The sequence below is a fragment of the Mirounga leonina genome, unplaced genomic scaffold (assembly GCF_011800145.1).
Source record: "Mirounga leonina isolate KUSES-001 unplaced genomic scaffold, KU_Mleo_1.0 Mir_82, whole genome shotgun sequence".
NCBI classification, from domain to species: domain Eukaryota; kingdom Metazoa; phylum Chordata; class Mammalia; order Carnivora; family Phocidae; genus Mirounga; species Mirounga leonina.
In genome coordinates this window covers 44,143,613-44,165,073 of record NW_023270825.1, presented here as the reverse complement: position 1 = coordinate 44,165,073, position 21,461 = coordinate 44,143,613, and the positions used below count along the sequence as shown (strand labels likewise).

The 21,461-nt window shown below is 41.2% G+C and overlaps 1 long non-coding RNA gene across 1 annotated transcript in view; it reads left to right on the top strand.

Annotated features, from left to right (window-relative positions):
- Nucleotides 1-4,964, top strand: part of LOC118002105 — a 58,816-nt gene extending 53,852 nt beyond the window's left edge. The window contains exon 3 of the long non-coding RNA XR_004676940.1: nucleotides 4,936-4,964. This is a non-coding gene — a long non-coding RNA (uncharacterized LOC118002105). The remainder of the gene's footprint in view (nucleotides 1-4,935) is intronic.
- The last annotated feature ends 16,497 nt before the right edge of the window (nucleotides 4,965-21,461 follow it).

The window sequence follows — 21,461 nt, the reverse complement described above, 5'->3', positions numbered from 1 at the left end:
ATAAATAAATAAATAAATAAATAAATAAATAAATAAATAAATAAATATTTAACTCCTCCAACACCTCTAGGCCTTGCACAAGCTGTTCCTCCTTTTAGTAATACCTTCCCTGCATTCGCACCATCACTACCACTCTTTGCCTGTGTCAAGGCGAGGACTTATCTGTGTGCGGGATTTTACTGTGAAGTGTTCTCAGGAACAATACCTGTGAAGAGAGGGATGCAGGATTGGGCAGAAGGAAAAACTGAACTACAATACAAGTTCAACTGAGGCCTCCACTGATCCCAGGAGGAGCTCTGGAACTGAGATGGCCCTTCAGAGATGTCCACATTAAGGCAAGAAGGTTGAACTTTTACCCCAGTTGCCCCTGGAGATAGAGAAAATCTTGAGCAAGGAGGCTTCCTTCAGCAAAGGGCAATTTCTAGGGCAGGACTATGCTAAGAACCATCGGAGGACAACACTGTCGCCAGCAGGGGAACGAGTGTCCCAGTTCCTAAGGAGGTCCCTAGACGGCACACCACGACATCCGATGCAGTCTGGCTAACTCCCATCAGTCACCTTTTTGGTCTCAAATATCTCTTCCTCCAGTAAGCCTCTCCTGACTCCCTAAGCCTAGGAGAGATGCTCCTACAAAGCACCTGTTGCTTCCCCATTATCTCATGCTTCACATTTCATTATAATCATTTGTTTAGGGGAGCCTGGGTGGTTCAGTCAGTTAAGTGTCTGCTTTCGTCTCAGGACATGATCCCAGGGTCCTGGGATCGGGTCCTGCATTGGGCTCCCTGCATGCTTCTCCCTCTGCCTCTGCCGCTCCCCCTGCTTGTGCTCTCTCTTGCTCTCTCTCTCTGACAAATAAATAAAATCTTTGAAACAAAATCATTTGTTTATTTGTCTGTATTCCCCCAGGAAAGTATAAACCACATTAAAAAAAAGACATGGTGTTTATATTATTAGCATTCTATCTACTAATATATAACTTACCACAAACAAATTAAAAAATGAATGACAAACTAAAGATTCCATTTTGGTTTTTTAAAAAATGTTACACGAATATCAAAAACGTCTGAAAGACCATCTACCAAAATATTGTCCATTGTGGCAGGATGAGGTGTGATTTTTTTATTTCCTTCATTATGCCTATATCTAAATTTTTATAAGCACATTTGACTTTTTAAATTTTTTTAAAAGTTATAATCATTTTGAAGAAAAAAAGACATGATTCTTACTATAATAATAACTTATATCAATAGACTCATCCCATAAAGTTACTATTTTTACTATAATTTATATAGTAATTTATAAATTTATATAAATTTATAGTAATTTATAAATTTATATAAATTTATAATTTATATAATTTATAAAAACTTGATAAAGCAAGTTTATATAAATGATTTTGTTTAATCTTGACAAAAAGTCAACAAGAGAAAAAAGCCAAGTATGAAATTCTGATTCCTACTGGATTGCAAAATAAAGCCAACCCTCTCAATCAGGAATGAGAGAATGTGCCCTCACAGCCTGGGAACCCAGCTGTCTAACATTTCTTCTTCAACATGTTCATTTTTGATGAGGTCTTGCCAGGCTTTGGGGAAAACAGTGATATGGGAAGACCATATATAAGCCATCCCTCCCTATCTTCCCTGAGTCTCACTGGCTACATTCTCTGTCCTCACTTTTCTCTCCCTCCAAGTCCTATTCATAAAAGAGAATATCATGCCGCTCCCATGGCCTTATTTTCATCATTTGTTTGCATAAGCCTAATCTACAAGGCCAGCTAGAGTTGAAAGCCCTGTTTTTCCCTTACATCTCATGTCCCCCCTTCTCTCCTATAATGATAACACCTCACATATGTATGGCACTTTCCAGAAGGCTTCTGCTTATATCACCTCGCTGGATCCTCCCAACAAACCTTTGAGGTCTGCACATCAGATACTATTACCCCATTTTAGAGATAAGGAAACCAAAACACAGAGAGGTTACGTGACTTGCCAAAAATCACAGTTAGTTACTGATAAAGACAGGACTAGAATCTGGGTCCTTACAGAAAAGCCCAGAACCCTCTACATTTTTGCTTTGATCTCCTAGTCTAGCATATGACCCCTTGATAGGGCCCTGAAGAATCTAAAGCTGGTTACAAACTAAACTGATGAGAGCAAGATTATGGGTTCAATTTCTGAGCAGGCCAGTTGTGATCCTTGCATTGGAATGGGCTAATGCATGGAGCTGACCTGCAAATGAAAGACCTCAGTTACAAAAGGGACTAATTGAGAGTGTGTAGATGATTCCATCGCCATAGCAAGTTAAACACCTTAATTACCTATTCTTTTAAGTCCACATAAATATGTAAAACAACTATTTCTGTAAATGGACTATGCAAATCTCTGCTATAACTCACTTTCTGTTGTCACAGTTTTCTTGGGATAGTCCCAATTTCTACCTATTGCCATAGTGCAATTAATGGCTCTCCCTTTCTCTTTAAAAAAAAAAAAAGATGTCCCAGTAAGGAGGATAATTTATATGGTCATCCCATATACATTTTACAGAGAACAAATGTGCAACTTCAGTAGACACCAAACAGTATTGATTTTCAAAGTGGCAAGTCCCAAACGTTGTAAGAAGGGGTTGCTGTTATAGAAATACACTGCTGGAAACCTTCCCAGTGTTAAATGGCCTTCGCTAAAGACACAGTAAGACACACATCCCTTTGTGTTCTTCTGGGCTCAAGTTTTAAAATGTAGTGAAATTCTGGCTAGCTTCAATCCATTTGCTAAATGATTCTGGTTTTTCTGCACCTCATTCCCTCACCTGATACTATATCTTTGTCTCATTGCTTATCAGAAGTGTCCCTTTCCACATTCATTTTTAAAATGAGAAGAAACAAATGAGAATTCACATTTTTTGGCTTAAAATTATAATGCCTCCTACATTTCCCAAAGGAATCCTGCCAAGGGAATGGCCTAGAACAATAGCTATTTGCCAAAAGGTAAGAGGTAAGATTTTCACGGTAAGTCCAACTCAAGCCTTTGAGCTTGTCTTTTTCTCCCCATCTGAAATACAGGGAGAATACCTGCCCCTGAGTTGCTGAAAAATCGGAGGAGATGCCATGTGAGTCACACAATTGATGAACAATTGTATTTTGCTCTCCTTTGAAGTCCCAGTATTGCCTCAACATACAGACCTGGTCCTCAGTCTCAAGAAGCTTACAATCTCATTTCAAAGGACAAATACAAGATAGTACATAATTATTTTTTTTTTAGATTTATTTATTTGACAGAGAGAGAGAGAGTGAGAGCAGGAACACAAGCAGGGGGAGTGGGAGAGGGAGAAATAGACTCCCCACTGAGCATGGAGCCTGATGCGGGGCTCCATCCCAGGACCCTCGGATCATGACCTGAGCCGAAGGCAGATGCTTAATGACTGAGCCACCCAGGCACCCAAGATAGTACGTAATTAAATGCTAAGAATGTACGTTCAAAAAGCAGTATGTGTCAGCCTAAGGAGAAAGTGGTATGGATTGGAGTAGTGAGACAAGTCAGTGTTAATACTTTTCCTTAAGGGACATCTTACAGGTACCTTGAGAAAATGATCTGAAGGGTATATAGCCACTTTCTTGAGATCTCCATGAATTCTTAATCAACATTCAGCTGAACTTTTCTGAATTTTGGATCTGGTTCCTAAATGACTCTGCCAGGTACTTCATAAAAGTTTTTCTCTTTGTTTTCATTTTTTTTCTTTACTTTTTTTTTATTATGTTATGTTAATCACCATACATTACATCATTAGTTTTTGATGTAGTGTTCCATGATTCATTGTTTGCGTATAACACCCAGTGCTCCATGCAGAACGTGCCCTCTTTAATACCCATCACCAGGCTAACCCATCCTCCCACCCCCCTCTCCTCTAGAACCCTCAGTTTGTTTCTCAGAGTCCACAGTCTCTCATGGTTTGTCTCCCCCTCCGATTCCCCCCCTCTTCATTCTTCCCCTCCTGCTATCTTCTTCTTCTTCTTTTTTTTTTTTTTAAAGATTTTTATTTATTTGACAGAGAGAGATACAGCGAGAGAGGGAACATAAGCAGGGGGAGTGGAGAGGGAGAAGCAGGCCTCCTGCCGAGCAGGGAGCCTGATGTGGGGCTCGATCCCAGGACCCTGAGATCATGACCTGAGCCGAAGGCAGACGCTTAACGACTGAGCCACCCAGGCGCCCCTCTTTTTTTTTTTTTTTTAACATATAATGTATTATTTGTTTCAGAGGTACAGGTCTGTGATTCAACAGTCTTACACAATTTAGATTAATCCAATTCAGTCATCTGAGCAAGCAAAGATGGCAAAATGCAATTTCTGTTGAGAGAGATTCTTTGAGCCCTTTTTACCAAGATCTGTCTACCCCCAATCATTGTAACAAGCATAATCAGACAGCAGTTCTTTCTGCAGTATACATATATAAAGATTATGCCTAAAAGACATGAGCAAAGACATCCCAACCCACATCCCAATAAAAAGCAGACAGGAAGAGACAGAGTAACCTCAGATTCTTTGAAGCAAGAATGTAGCTATTCTATATCTCCTTTAGAATCATTAATCATTCAGCATTACTGAGCACCTACTAGGTTCTCAAGCCAGGCACTAGGATGATCTCTGTGCTGTAGGAATACCTGAACTGGAAAAGAGCCCATAGCAGACACTGAGCCAGGCTCTTTATCTTAAGTTATCTTCCCGGTTAGCCCCATTTTAGAGATGAGGAAGCAATGCTCAGAGAAAATACTATGCCCCAGGTTGCAAAGTGGTAAAGTAGGATTCAACCAGAGTTTTGGGGTTTCAAAGCTTCTGCTTTTTTTACCATCCCATGTTTCCTTTGTTTTCATTTTAATTGAGAGCCCTGTTAGTTGGCACTGCTGAAGAGAGGGATCTGATATCTGGATGTTTTTTTCCACCAGATCCTCCCAGAAGAAGATGTCCTAACTTCAGTGCAACAAAAACCTGAGTGATAACATCAGATTTTGCCAGAATGGAGTTACATCCTGGCTGTCATACAGAAACCCAGGCTTCCGACAGTGAGCACACTATTATGTCACATTCTTTCAACAGCTCCAGGAGAACAGAGGAAAACAATGGTGTGGGTAATTTAAAATAATAGAGGATTAAAAAAAAAAATCTTTGTGTCTCTCTTGAATTAATTATATAATTATTTGAGTTCCTAGCCCCAGTTTTCAAATGTTAAATTACAATTATTCTGTAGTTATTGGAACAATGTTAGCTGAGTGTTAGAGCAAGCCAGCCAAGAAAACACTGGGTAGCTGAGAAAGAATTCAGGGCCCAGCTTCCATGATGCCAAAATACTGGTGGCATCAGACAGGTCGCTCACTTGTCTGGCCCTCGGCTTCCTCGAGAAGAAAATAAAGGGGTTGGGCTAGAAGATTGACTGATTGATTCAGTAAATATTCATTAGTAACACACAGTCTTGGCCCTTGGGTGGTTTCCAGTCTAGTGGAAGAGATAGATAAGAGGACAAACTACTTTAATACAGTGTGATAACTGTTATAAAAAGGTAAATAGAGAATGAAATAGGAGCGCATAATTCACTTGCAGGTTACAGGACAGGGGTACACTGTAGAGAGTGGTGTCTAAAGCAGAGGCAGAAAAAACCCAAAGGCAAAGTGTGCATATGCAAAGGGGGAGCAGGAGCAGTGACCCAGGCATATCGAACAGTGAGAGCAAAGGCCTGCCAGGGGCCACCATGGTCCCTTAGGAAACTACAACTTGCTTACCATGTCCGGTTTGTGCAAGGGCAGCTGGGAGTGGGCATACAGGAGATGCACAGGGAGGCAGGGGCCCATCAGCAGCAGCCTCGTATGTCACCAAAAAGAGTTTCAACTTGATTCATGTCTTCAGAAACTATTTATCGATCTCACTATGAGGCAGGCATTTTTTCCTAGGTTCTGGGGTTACCAGAATAGTAACAAAAGAAACAGGTTCCTGTTTTTATAGCGCAAAATAAGAATCCATTTCAGGGTTAAAGCAGGGAAATGACATGATCAGAGTTTTAGAAAGACCACACTGGCTGCCAAGTAGGAATGGCTCGGAGAAGGATAAGCCTCTTTCAGCTATAAAATTCTGACTCCATGATTTAAAACTCAGGATATAATAAATCCTAAAAATCTCCACGTTAATATTTACATTATATATGAATATCTAATTATATTCTTTTCATATATATATATGAAATCTTATATAAATCTTTGGGTCACAGATTTCTTTGCAAGTGTTCAATAAATTGAGTGGGTTCTTTCCCCAGTTGTATGTTCAGACATGGGAACGTTTATTTGGTGGGGAAGGAGAAAGAGTGACACATATTGCCCACTGAGGACATACTAGAGACAACGGGGAGGAGTAGGTATTAATAATTCCCACTTTACAAATGAGGACTACTGAGTCTCAAATTTCATCACCTCTAAATGTCATTTGGTGAGAACAGGGTAAAGCCAAGATTCAAATCAGATTTTCTGCTTTGTTTGTTTGTTGTACATCAAAGCCCATACTGTTTTATGTCCCAAAGCATAATTATCACATCGTCACCATTCTCCCTGAGCTCTTGGAAGACTAGTCAAAAACTAACTCATGGGTTTCAGCTGGTTGGCTCAGTATAGTTATTTTTCATGTAAACACGTCCTATTTTCTTTTTTTTTTTTAAAGATTTTATTTATTTATTTGACAGAGAGAGACACAGAGAGAGAGGGAACACAAGCAGGGGGAGTGGGAGAGGGAGAAATAGGCTTCCCGCGGAGCAGGGAGCCTGATGCGGGGCTCGATCTCAAGACCCTGGAATCATGACCTGAGCTGAAGGCAGACGCTTAACGGCTGAGCCACCCAGGCGCCCCTAAGCACGTCCTATTTTCAAATAAATTGCAAAACTCCTGATGTGCAGAGACCATGTGAATCTCAAAACTCTTCAGTGAGTTTATAGAAAACAGAACTCCAATCTAGTCTACCAAGTCTATCAAATATTGAAAGCGGGAGTTTGAGGTAAGGAGAAGGTAGCGCTTTCCTTGGAGTGGACATGCACAGGTAGGGAAGAGAGAACCAAGCCTTGAGAAATATTTAGTACTTCCTAGAAAGTTGTTTTCCAGTACAAGAAATACTGCTTTCAAGCACAAGAATTCCCTGAGCTTCCTGAAAATAAACCAAAAATAAATAATAAAAACCACCTCGGGCCTCAGAGCCCATTCCTGCTCTGCTCACTTAGCATTTCCTCTTCTCCTGGTACATCGGCTTCCATTCCCCTCCCCGTGGAATCCTGGCTCTCATTCAGCAAGGCTGGGGGGCAGGTTTATAAGGCCTCCAGGAGCCTGGTGGCCTCCACACACTTCCTGGTCCCCACCCACCACCCCCAGATCTTCCGGAGTGCCCTGCTTCCTGTCCTGGAGCTAAGCCCCTTACAAGACTCACAGGAGGTGGGACGCTTTCTTTTCAAGCCCCTGAAGTTCTCTGTTTCCTTGCAAGTAAGACACCCACTGTAATTTATAAGTTAGCTATAACCGTTGAGTACAGGAAAGACGGAGCATCTTTTTTGGTCATTTTGTTTGTTCTCGTTTAAAGCATAGTATTCAATCACGTCTGCTCACACCCAAGTGTAGCACTTGGCCGGTTATTTACCCAGAATTTCAAACCCCAGATTTTCTTTGGGCAATCCACATAGTACACACAGCCTTGTGCTTTCTTAAATTAGGCATGCTAATCCCATTCCCCTTGCTAGGAAGTGGTTTTTGCAGCAAGCATTAGCTGCAGCAATTCTAGCCAATGAGATGAGAGAAGTCAGCTGATAGGAGAGGAAGGTCTGAGAAAGACTACCTTGCTGGAAAAAAAAGGCAAAGAAAGAGAGAAGGAGGGAAGGAAGGAAGGAAGGGAGGGAGGAAGGAAGGAAGAAAGGAAGAGAGGGAGGGAGGAAGGAAGGAAGGGACGCAGGAAGGAAGGAAGGGAGGGACGCAGGAAGGAAGGAAGGGAGGGAGGAAGGAAGGAAGGGAGGGAGGAAGGAAGGAAGGGAGGGAGGAAGGAAGGAACAAAGGGAGGGAGGGAGGAAGGAAGGGGGAAAAGAAGAGGCACGTAGGGGGAAGCAGCCCCTTCTTCCTCTAGGTCTGGTAACTGTAAGCATCCTAACCATCTTGCAACCATGAAAGGAATACATCTGAGAACAGAGCTGACATGCTCAAGGTGGCAGAGCAAGAAGATGGAAAGAACCTGGATCTTTGCATTTACCAGCCCTAGAGTTCCTTGACTACCAGGCTGCTTCTTATGTGAAGTAAGAACTTTTTCTCATCGCTTAAGTCATTTTGAGCCAGAGTTTCTGTGTGTTTGAAGATGACCTCGTCCACTGCAGAACTGATGACTGGGACAACAAACTTATTAGTGTGAGATCAAGAAGGCAGGCATGGGAAGATTGAGCAAGAAAAAAGGCTTTTGTGTCAAGGCAGTAGCAATTCTGGGTCTGTCACTTAAATTTGTCTTCCAGTACAGCCACCTATTGGGTTTGGGGATCATGAATAAATATTGAAAGAACGATTCATTTTTTTTTAATTCCATAAACAAACAAACAAACAAAAATCCATAAGCAGCATCCTCCCTCCCTTCAGGACTCCATGTGACAGAATGTATCGTAGAGGCAGATTCCTCCCTAGTTTAAAACCAAACGTCTGACAGCATGGCAAGCTCTAGGGCTTCACTGTTTCCCTGCAGCGAGAGCCACTGGTGCTCAGCAGACATCCCCAAGAGATGGTGCTGAGAGTGGAGAGGAGCAGGGGTGTCCATGGAGCCTGCAGGGCCAGGAAGTCCCCCACCCCACCCCATAGCGACATGGTGTCCTGCAGGTGCAGCACAGAACCTGTCAGAGGACCATGGTGACCAATGGCTCACAGAACTGCCTGGCAGGATGGGTGGGGTTTGCTTGTGAGCACTTGGGAGATCCTCTCTGGGGACTCCCAGAGAGACTTAGAAGATTATTGCTGGAAACTGGAAACCTAGGGCCTTGTACCAATAGGTGGGAGCACAGGCAAGGGAAGCTTGAGTGATTGCTGTTTCTGTCACTTCATCCATACCTACAGGTGGCAAAGAAGAAAGCAAGTGAGCAGAGAGAAAGCTTTGGTGGCCCATTAGGAAGGGAGCCAGCCTAATATTTTCACAGAAGTTCCAGCAAAATAATACATCTGAAGTTTAGAGAGAGTATGAAAGTGACCATTTTGAGTAGTTTTTCTTTGAGTCTATCCAAGCAGGATCAAGGAGAGAGAAAAGGTAATGTATTGAGAGGACAAGAATCTACTAACCAAATCAACCTTCAGATAATTCTGGTAACAGAAATCATTGCCTGAAACTTTACTTGACATTTTTAATCAGAGAAGCCAAAAAGAGAAGCACTCTTGAGATTCGGTCATAGAGGATTTTTTTAAAGATTTTATTTATTTGAGAGAGAGTGGGAGGGAGAGAGAGAGCACAAGCAGGGGGAGCAGCAGAAGGAGAGGGAGAAGCAAGCTCCCCACCAAGTAAGGAGCCCGATGCAGGGGCTCGATCCCAGGATCCTGAGATCATGACCAGAGCCGAAGGCAGAGGCGTAACCAACTGAGCCACCCAGGTGCCCCAGTCATAGGGATTTTAAGTTGCACATGTTTGGGACAAGTGACCTGGGACTATAACACTAGAAAAATTAAGGAATAAAGCCTCCCCAAAATTCACTTTGAATCTGTACTGAAACAATATCCTGTGTGTTGTGTTCCCAAATCTGCTTCCCTTACTGGCTGTAACCCACGTCATTGAAGGGTGTGTGTGTGGCTTTAAAGACCCAAGATCATGATAAACAACATACCACCTCTCACACTTGGCCTTGATGGACCTTCCCAAAAGAGAAACTGGGAGGTCAAAACCCATATTTGCCTAACCCTGGAACAGAGAGGGCTGGTTTCTACAATCAAGAATCCAGTGAACACAGCAAAGAGGAAGCAACATGATGCCATCAAGATGAGACTTCAAAATGGTCTGAGATTACAGAAAACTAGTGATACAATTAGCAAAACCTTCTACTTTAATCTTTTTACCTTTCTAAATCTACAAAACAAATCACACTTCAGGGAAAGGTTGAGGTAAATGGGAAACAGTATATTCATTTAGAAAATGTCCAGTCTGAAAAAAGCAGGCACTGATCATGGCATGGTCTAGAGCAAGGTTCTATTATATTTGTAAATGAACTTTAAAAGGGGGTAATTCTTTAAGTACCTAGTTATTCCAAAAGGAAGGTTCTATTGCCCGGTGTTGACTTGCAGGGAGTGAGGCTTGCATCAGAGTTAGGTTCCGGCAGCTCAATCAGGATCAGGCAGGACTGTTAGAGTCCCGGGGAGAAGGAGGCAGAGTCTAGGTGAAAATACAGAGCCATGTTCAAGAGATCATGTGGGGATAAAACCAGAAAAGTAGAATACAACACAAGATCAAGGGGCTGGCTCCAGGCCAGAAACAAGAAAAGAAGCCAGAAGAGTGAAGGAAGAGAACGGGGGAAGGTAGGGTTCAAGGTAGTAGAGTTCAGAAAGTTTGCTGTGCAAAGATCAGATGCCCAAAAGATTCTCCTACCGGGTCTGGTCACATGCACTCACATGGTCGTCCTGGCTTAAAGGAATAGGTAAAGGGAAAACGGAATGACTCAAGGGAAAATAAATTCCAGAATAACTCTGGCCTTTCTGTCTCCACCCTCGACCATCTTGACTCTCCATCTCACTTCTCATACATAAAACGTATGGTCAGCAAATAACTCCTACATATATACAGGTATCTTATAAACAAATAAATGTTTAAAAATGGAATTTCAAGCAGAGTTTCAAATATGTTGCAGGGGAGGTTCAAAAGAAGAAATAAATCACTTCAAGTCAAGAAGAGAACAGAAGAAAATAAGCTAAGATTTTTGATCACTTACTACGTGCCAGGCACAGATTCTCACCACAGTCCTGAAATACCATTAGCCCTCATCATTATAGGAGGAAACAGAGACTCACACAGTCCATACCCAGATAGTCCAGCAGAGACAGATGCAAGGCCAAATATGACTCCAAAGCTTCCTCTCCAGAGAAACAGGGACTCGAGTTTCACGCCAAAGAAATGGCATGTGGTCTGAAGCTTGCAAGAGGGCTGGGAGAAGCCAAAAGGGAGTTGCCGGACTTGAGCATTCCAGGAGAGGAAACAAAGTGAGCAAATGGGGACAGGTAGAAAAGGCAACTATTGTCAGAAAATGCAGAGTAGAGTTAGTTGGAAACAACATGCAACAACAAGAGGCACAGAAAAGAGCAGGGTAAGGGTGAGTTGTGATCAGAGCCTGGAAATTCTTCCCCACAAAGTCATGTATCACCCTGGTGCTACCTTTATGTTCTCCGGATGCTGCCGAGGATCCCCTCTAGCAAATCACTGCAGGTCAAATTAAAGTTCGTACCTAGTTCTCTGGACTCCTCAACCTGCCCCAAATCATCCACAAGGGCCCTCCTGGAGTCAGGGCTGGAAACAAAGGCCTCACCTGGCAAACATCCAGGGGAGACCTCATTCTTGAGCTTTTATGGCGTGTTTTGTTTTCAAAGAATATTTCAGCTTCTGGAATATCACACTTATTTAAAAGTCTATGATCTATAGTGATGAAACTCCTCGGTTCATCCCTGGGGCTCCCCGGCTGTCACATAAACTAGTGTTTTACTTCTAGCTTCTACCTCAGAGAGTCTGGAGACTACTGGAGCTTTTACATGTGTCCCTGAGAGGGTCACAGTGTTGCCATCCCTCCGCAGGCTTCCTCTGCAGTCTGTGCCTCTGACCTCTGCCCTCATCTGTTTCCCATGATTCCTACTGGGCCCCAGGGCGGAGCAGTATAACATAGTACGGCATAATTCACTTTTATAGAGCATCCTTCATGCGAGCTATCACAAGGAGCTAATCAAATGTTGACGAGAAAGGGTCTGCTGCAGGATAAGATTTAAAGGGAGGAACTGATTTAGTGGCTCCGGGGGCAGAAAAGAAATTTCAGATAGATGGGCTAGGCACAGGGAAAGAACAACCCCCACTGCGGTAAAATGTGGGTGGAGGGAAGTGGCTAAGGCCGAGGGAAAGAACACGGAGGGGTGGAGAAGCCCCTGGCATCCCGAGAAACAACTACCAACACTTTCACAAGCCAAGGTGATGTGGATTTCATTCAGGAGAGTAAACGAATCATGAGAAAGCCTTTAGGTCCAAGGAACAGAAACACCAACCCAAAAGGATTTGAACAACGCTAGGAATGTTAGGAGCTCACATAACAAGTCCTCCTAAGAGATGGTGGCCAGGTTAATTCGGTGGTCCAACGATGTCAGCAAAGTCCCAGACTCTTGTCTTCTTTCTGTTCTGAAGACCACAGGGTGTCAGAGTTGTCCTCGCAGCTGGTATTCCGCAGGTCCCAGGAAGGCTGACGCAGTTCCAAGCGTCACACCTAGCTATGGTAACCACTAAGCACAACAATAGGAGGCAACAGAAGAAAGAGAGGCTGTTTCCCAGCTGGTCCACTTTTAAGAGTGAGGAAATTCATCCCAGAAACCCCCCAGACTGAGCTCCGAGGTCCCTTTGGCCAGCGCTGGAGTCTCGTCCCTTTCTAAATCAAACTCTAGCAAGAATAGGATCATCATAATTGGTTTAGACCAATCAGGATTCACTTCTAAGTCACATAAGAGAAGGGTGGACCCCCAAATCAAGGCTTTTCCCATAAGGAAAAGGGAACAATGGCAACTGAGAGATCAACCCACCCTAACTCACACAAGATGAGCAAGATGGGCATTGTGTCTGTTGACCCCTGGAGGAATAGCATACATCCGATACATAATTACCTACACAATTCAGATTAATTGTTTAGAATTTACGAAGATCATAGTGGGGGGAAAAACTCCTATACTGAGAAAGAAAATAAGAATTTCTAAGCATAAGGGTATATATTAGGCAGGGTTGGGGGGAAGCTGAATTTTGGCTTCATTCTAGAGTGAAATTAAACATATTTAAAGATGGAAGGAAAGTATGTTTGGGATCAAGGATTTCTGCTCTTGGCAGATGAGGCATGGAAAGGGAAAATTTTCATTCTGAATTAAAGAATGTAATGGTAGAGTCAGAGCCTTTGAGAGCAAGAATCTCCTGTTTCTGGAGGCGAAAGGGAGATATGCAAGAATGCATAGCCAAATATCAATCCAGGGACATGCATATGAGAACTTCTGCAAAGTCCAAAGTGAAGGGGTGTAGAAGACCCACAGGAACAGGAGGAAGACACATTTTTGGTGAGTGTGGAACCAACCTGAACTTTATGGGTTCTGAGCTTCTTGCTTTTACTGAAACTTTAGGGGTTTGAGTTCATTTACTCTGTGCAAAACTCACCTTCCAAGTACCAAGAAAAAAAAAAATTGGCTCCAAAGGTTACTGAACACCAAACTAGCTCTTAAGAAACCACACAGGGATGAGTTAAGTGTAAATGAATCACAAACACACAGATTGAATTTCTCCTAAACTGCACCAGGGTTTAAAGGCCAAGAGAAAAAACACTTGAGACAAAGACATTTTGGCTTTTGCAGCGCCTAAAACATTTTTAATGAGTTTGAATCCATTCAATTAACTGAAAGTTCAGCTGAGTTCTTTCTTCCAAACCTGGTGATCAGCCTAGCAGTATCTATATATATACAACCACCATTCTAGAGCTGTTTCACCTTAGAAAGGAAATTGCTTTAGTTTTTTTTTTAATATTAAATGCTTGATCCAATGTGATCAAAGGTAACAGACAAATATCATGACAATGACAAAATTATTGTTTCCAATGGCCTATAATATAAATGGTAGAACTCAAAGTTCTGTACTCAATTTGGGACACAACATTAACAACACTAAGAGATATGACTGATGAAAATAAAGCAGCATCTTCTAAAACCTTTACACTTCAAATGCTAGTGAGTCTATAGCAGGAATTCTTGTGTCTTTCAATCATTTGTGGGAAGTTATTATTGAGTGTGCACTAGGTAGAGATAAATGATAAGGAAGTAAAATTATCTGTTTCTTTATCAGTTTACTTCTTGTTTTGGATGAACATTGCTTGGTAATTGTCACGATGTATTAATGCCACTTGGGTCATTTTCCTCCTCTTTGGAGTAGGTGACTGTCCCCAGAAGTCTGTTTTATTTTATCTTCTACCTCCTACCTCTCAGCCACTCCCATTTCAGACTCTTTTTATCAGATATACAGACATCCTTCCTTATAATAGATGCTCAAACACTGAGAAGTTGAAATATCATTAATCCTCTTTCTTCTCCACTAGACACCTCCACTTTTGCCTTGCCTACTTCTAGATAAAGCTCCTTCTGCTCTCTTTTTGATCTGCTCAAAATAGCACATAAATAACCTTGGTTAAGTACTCCTCAATGGTCTGGCTTAATCTAGGTGTAGAATCTAGAATAGTTGAATAAAAATAGAGATTTGGCATCACTCAGGCAACTGCCCATTAATACAAGTTTGTGAAACTGAAATTGAGGGAAGTTTTGCGTTTGTTGTTACACTGCCTTGGGATATAGAGTGCAGATAGTCTGTGCTAAACTATAGTTTTGTGATGATGCTCCCAATAAAACTCAAGCAATAGTAACATAGACATGTGTGTATCTATCTCACTGAGGTTGAACACATTTGATGTCATAGATACTGTGTGCTTGCATCCCCCAAGGACCAGTGTGATAGGTATTCTTACTATCCCCACTTTACAAACAAGGAGTCTGAATTCCAGAGACATTAAGTAACTAGACCAAGGTCGTATTGCTAGGAAGTGGCAGAGGCAGAATCTGAAGAGATCTGTAGGAGCCCAGGTCTGACCTGTTAACTCCCACTTCTCACTGGCTCCAGTAAAGCGGAGAAGGATCGCTGTAGCTCTTTGGCTGGGGTAAGAATGCAAAAGCTATAATTTTGTTTTGTTAGCCTTAATTCAGTTAAGGGGAAGGAATGACACTTCAGGGAAAAGAACCCAAGTTTTTTGTGTTTTTTTTTTTTTCAATTAAATTGTATTTTACAAGAACCCTTGATGAAACCGGAGGGGGAAGAAAATCTTGCTTCTCCTCTCTCCTCCAAACAAGCACCTAAAATGTCCCTCCTAGTTCCTGACTTGAGGCGATGGCTTATGCAAGTATTATTAGAGTGGCCTATCTTGTTAAAGAAAAAAACCTGATGACAAGTGCATTGGGCTCCTTTGCTTCAGAACAGAAGAATTCCCTACAGCAGGAGACACTCACCACATCCAGTGAGGAAAAAAAAGATCACAGATCTTGAATTTTAATTTGGTTGTGTGCTGAAGAAACAAACAGGAAAAGAATATATGACTGACAAAGAGAAGACAACTGGTGAACTTATTTTCATTGCACAAGTCCTGGGAAATTTTCTCTGAGAGCCAAAATAGAGCATTCATCTCCTCTGTCCCTTTCGTAGAAGACTCAAAAGAGTCAGTGCATTTCCACTCCCTTTCTTAAAGCCACTTCTTTCCCCTCCCTCTCCTCACCCCTCCCCACTCCAAAATAAAACTTTTTTCCCTCAGCCAACAAATATTCTGGTCACCACAACAACAAGCAAATTCACAAAGAAAATGAGTAATTTGGAATGTGACAAGTATCTCATCTGACTCACAGAAAGAAAGAAAGAAAAGGTTGCTGCTGCCAAAATGGAAACGCTTTCTGGAAAATTCTTGAAAATATTCCTAAAATCTCAATTTGGGCAAGTGAATATACCCTGAGGAAAACCTTGGAATTTCCCAAAACATAAACAAGGTAAAATTTTTAAAAGTGTTAAAGTGATGGATATAAATATGCTGGCGGGTCTATATAAACGAACTTTTTTTTTCTTTTTTTAGTATTTGCTTTTAACACTTGAGCTACTGCTTCAAAAGTCCCTACCAGGCAGTGGATAGAGATGGTCCCAGAATTTCTATATAGAAGGGGTGTATGGGAGATGATCTGGGTAGGAGGGCAGGTCGGGAACTTGAAGATGATCTAGCAGCTCATGGATTTTATTTAGATAGTACAATTATTATCAGTGAGGTACTTGGAGAAAGAACTAATGAAGGGCTAATGAAGATTATAGTGAAACTAATATTCCCCCATACACACTCCGGGTCACAGTAGTCAGCACTGCTAGTTGTCTACCCAGCATCCATTCCTACTTTCTTTCTCCCTGACGGAACTCTGATATCATCAGTCAACCACTAATTGTCTACACAGCCGTGATCCTTAGGGAAACATGGTCCAACACCAAATCCAAGTAGTCTAAGATAACTCTATGGGCCTTTCCAGGAATGTTTTAGAAATGAGCATATGACCCAACTCTGGCCAACAAGATGTGAGGGAAAGTTTGCTGGAGGATTCTAGAATCTATTTCCTCACTCCTAAGCAAGACAGTCTCCTCTACCATGAACACTGGCCTGAGTGGATGTGACTCCCAACATTGCTGCAGCCATCTTGCTACCAGCCTGAGGATGCAGTCAACCCAGGGGCTAGCGGCTGATGGAGATGAAAAGAAACTGGGTTAATGACAGCCTCACTGGCCTCTGAAGCAACACACTCAGGAAACCACCCCATCTCTAGACTTCTTATAATATGAAGCAATAAATCTCCATATTGTTTAAGCTAGTTGACTCAGAGTTTTCTGCAGGTGGCTAAACAACCCAATGAATAGAGCCACTCCCTGTACCACCATCCCTTGACACAGACATTGGCTTAGAGGCTAGAGGAGCTTCAAGGTGTCCATCCAGAATTCAGAGACAGAAGCCACAAACTCACCTCCCATATAAGACCTAAGAACTGCCCATTCAGAGCAGACTAATCATAGAATGTTACACTGCATTTACTCAGTGCGCCCATTTTGGTTAGATTTGCAAGAGTTGATCGCCTGCTGATACTGTATCAAAACTTGAGGAATAAAAAATACAGTCATATTATTACAGAAATAAGGACTTACTTTCTCCATCAGTCCCAAGATAAAATGTTTCTTTATCTTTTTGAGATGTTTATTATTCACACAACTCAGATTTACTCAGAGTAGGAAAAGTACAAAAGGTAATGGAGAGAAACTCAGAATCAGTGAGAGCACCTTGCTCTTGCACTAAAAGAAAACTGATGTAATAGAAATAACTGGAGTGATACTGAAAAATACTAAGTGTTTGGGCGCCTGGGTGGCTCAGTTGGTTAAGCGACTGCCTTCGGCTCAGGTCATGATCCTGGAGTCCCGGGATCGAGTCCCGCATCAGGCTCCCTGCTGGGCAGGGAGTCTGTTTCTCCTTCTGACCCTCCCCCCTCTCTCTCATTCTCTGTCTCTCAAATAAATAAATAAAATCTTTAAAAAAAAAATACTAAGTGTTTGTTTTATTTTGTATTTCCATGTATTTTACTTCTCCTTAGAAAGCATAAAGCATCCACCTGCTCTTGTGGCGAAGTAGGATTGTTCTGGCAGAGAAAGAAAGAGCAATAGAGAGTTAATATTCAACTTTTAACTTTCAGAATTGGATTCCAAAATAAGGCAATAGATTTGCAAGTCAGGTTTCATTAAATAAGGATTTTTTTAAAGTTTTATTGTAAAATATTTTAAACATACAGATGACATAATGACATTATAAATCTCTTTATATCCATATCCAAAATAAAAAATTCTTAACGTTTTTCCATATTTGCTTTGGATCTTTTTTTAACAAAACATAATAGATAGCTTCCCAAGCCCATTCTTCTCTACTCTGATCAGTGGATCTTTTTGTATTCTTTTACCATATATGTATATTTCTACACCAGTATCCTTTATTACTTTCTGTGCCTTTAAACATTCTATGAATTGTATCATAGTGTATAATTTCAGCTGAAATTTTTAGGTTTCTTTAATCACTAATCATTATCCTTCTGAGATTAATGATAGATGTAGCTATTTTCATTCAATTGATCAGCTTTATAGTGTATTCTAATTTACTCATTCTCCTATTAATAGACAGTTTTCAATTTTTCATTTTTCAAACAGTGCTGCAACAAACATTTTTGCCTCTCTCTAAACATTTGTGAAGGTTTCCCTTTGATGTGTAGATTGAATCACAGGAAATTGTCAATATTCAAATATTTTGACCTACAAAATGACAGATTATTATGGCTCAACCTAGGGGTTCCTGGGTGGTGCAGTCAGTTGAGCATCCGACTCTTGGTTTTGGCTCAGGTCATGATCTTAGGGTCGTGAGATCGAGCCCCACTCTTGCTCATGCTCACTCTCTCTCTCTCTCTCAAATAAATAAACAAATCTTTTAAAAAATATATATGGCTCAACCTATTATGTACCTGGAAATGAAAATGCCAGTTGATAGGATATAAACATCTTCAAGTCAACCAGCTATAGCCAAATTTTGAAAAATGATTTTCTAAAATACTTCTGTAATCAACATCCAAGTCTTGAAAACTCAGTTTACGAAGTTTATTCCATAGAGAAAATAGGTCTTCTACCTTTGAGAGAGAAGGAGAGGACAAAGAGAAGAATCTGGGAGTTCCCATGTAGCTAGGTCATCTACCAAACCTTGGGGAAGATGCTATGCTTCGTTTCAAACCCCCCAAGTTTCCACTATTCCCCAAGGCTAAGGCATCATGGATGACTGAAAAAATGTGGTACACTATCCTAGGAGATCTGTTCGATGAAGTTTGAGCTTGTCTTTAAGAAGCAGCCCAGGGGGATATTTGGAACCACAAATTATCTACAGTTAAAATAGCAATAGCTGCACTTGTGGTTCTCTTTTCTTAGCTAGAATCAGAAAAGATGGGCAGTGGTGGGAGAGAGACAAAGGAATGTGTACTGATTCTTGTATCAGTTCAATTTCTGAACCCAAGGAATAAAGGTTTGTGTTTTAACACAGGATAAAATGGGCTGACGTTTGCTTTCTCAATTGTGTGCATCATTCCTATAGATGACTTGGTAATTAAACTCTGGAGGTCTCCACTGTAAATTATCATGTAACTTGTACTCCTATAATATATACGCACCACTTGCCTTGTAAACACTATTGACAGGGCTTTCAGCTTGCCATATCATTAAAATGCCAACACCCAGTTATCAAATATGATATCTGGATGCTGGAAGTTCATTTTTAACAATTGGAAATGCCCTGACCACCATCCATCAACAAATATTGCCCCAATAAACACAGTGCTCAGATTTGGATCCTTGTGGAATTTTTTAAACATTTTACTTGGTTCCAGAGTCCTGGATAGAATTCTTCAGACTTTTTTTTTTCCAGATGACTGACATTTGGAAATTTTCTTTACGGCCTCACTAAGTTTTATCTGCCTTTTATAGGTAAATTATGAGATTAGATCTAATAGATTTAGCAGTTTGCTACAGTAACAAACAACCTCAATACATCAATGGCTTACAATGAATATATCTATCTTGCTCTTGTTTCATGAGGGCTGTAGGTTAGCTACAGTTCTTCTGGTCTCTGCTCAGCTCTACACCCACTCATCTTCACTGGCCAGAGCACTGGCATGTCACAGGATCAAGCTCAAAGTCATGAATCAAGCAAGAATACTGGAGGCAGGAGCAAATCACACACCACAGGAAGAGGAATGTAGAATCCTATGACAGGGAGGGGGTGAATTGTGGTGAATGAGAATCCAATATACCACAAATTTTCTGAAAGTTTCCTTGGCCAGTGATAAAAAAGAAAAAAAAAACACACACACACAACGTAAATTGGTGCACATTAGCAAAAAATTGAACTTTGAAATCACATAGAATCTGACACATTCAGTGTGGTAAATACTACAAGGCCCTATGGAGAAAGTCAGAAGTTGCTGAAAGTTCTTACTTCAGTTTTCCCATTTGATTCATTATTTGCTTTTCCATTCATTAAAAAGTATGATCAACAGATAATGAACTTGCTCTTTAATAGCATAAAGAATATGGTGCTTCCCTTGCTCAAAACATTTTCCCATATTCTCTTCTGGAGCATTTCTAAGAATGTTCTCAGTAATGATAGCACTGTTAGTATAAACGCATAGTCTCTTAAGATGATACTTTAAAAAATAAAATTCACTTGATGATGCAAGTTCTGACTTTTGTTGTTTTGTTTTGTCTTGTCTTTTAAATTTTCATTCTCTAGTCTTGTGCATATGGATTTCATGGCTATGATCTGTATTAACATATTTAGTACTTGTTTCTGTCTTCCACAGCAAGCCACCTGTGTTCTCCAAACTGCCAAGGAAAGTTCTGAGGGCCTGTGATGATCACTGCATTATGCTCATTTCTACAGAATACAAAGTCTGTTCTGGTCCTTGGCCAGTTTTCATAAATTTGTATGTTACATTCCATCTGTGAGTCTGCACAGGTACTTTAAGCTGATGGCCTTTTCAACACCAGGCAAAGAGAAACTGATAATGTCCATGTATGTACCAGTGTAAATTCCAAACAAAATTCAGGTGGGAGATGGCAAATGAAACCTTCCCTAAAGACAGCAAACCAAACGTACATAATGTAATGTGGGCTGACAAAACAATGCTGTTCAATTACAGGTACCTATAATCATATGACTCTTTCTCTCCAAAGTCACACCCAAGTCTTGAAAATGTCATGTAGAAATAAACCATAGAGAAAGAATGCCTAAAGCACATACAAGTGCTCTGTAACCCATTGATTTCCATTCTGAAAATCATTTTAAAAATCTACTTCCCTTCTAAAAATCAATGAGATTTTCAAGCTCTCACTGTGTGAAAGGATATTCAGGAACCCAGTAAGGACAATAGCGGCAGCTCCTGGATTATGTGCTGGGGGCTCTTAATAGGATAGACCATTGTAAAGTCTCTGTCCTACTGAGGCCCAGCTGGAACTAAAACCCCCTCGGCCCAGCCTAAACTTTAAATCTTCTAGTTTATCACCCTTCCGATTTATTTCCCTTTTCTTCCCCTCTACTCACTGCCCCCCCTCCCCTTCTGGGTGGGGATAAGGGGTGGGGTGATAAAAATGGAAGAATAGGAGAGCTCAAGATGGGAATCGTTTGGTAAGGGCATTAACACCAGTGTAAACTTCAGACCAGAGAGAGCAACAAGAATGACCTCAAAGTCACTCTTTATAAATTTGCATTCTTCCTTCCTCCAGTCCCGATACTTTTAAAGAATCTCTGCACTGCACCATCTATCCCTTCTTGGGCAGCTCTGCTGTTCAAACTTCTGAGTCTGTAGGAATGTTATCCATTTCAGTACATTCACATTAAAATAAGTGCAGAAAGGAAAAATCTTCACTGCTGTGGATAAAACTCAGAAGTAAGCTGCGCCGGTAGCTTTCCTTTCCCCTGAGCGCTGAAATTCGTGGTAAAGCACCAGCTTGCGCGTTCCCAAAGAGATTTGCTTACAAAGATCAGTATAGGAGAGGCTGATTGGGTCTCCTGAGATAGATCTCATCCTCTGAC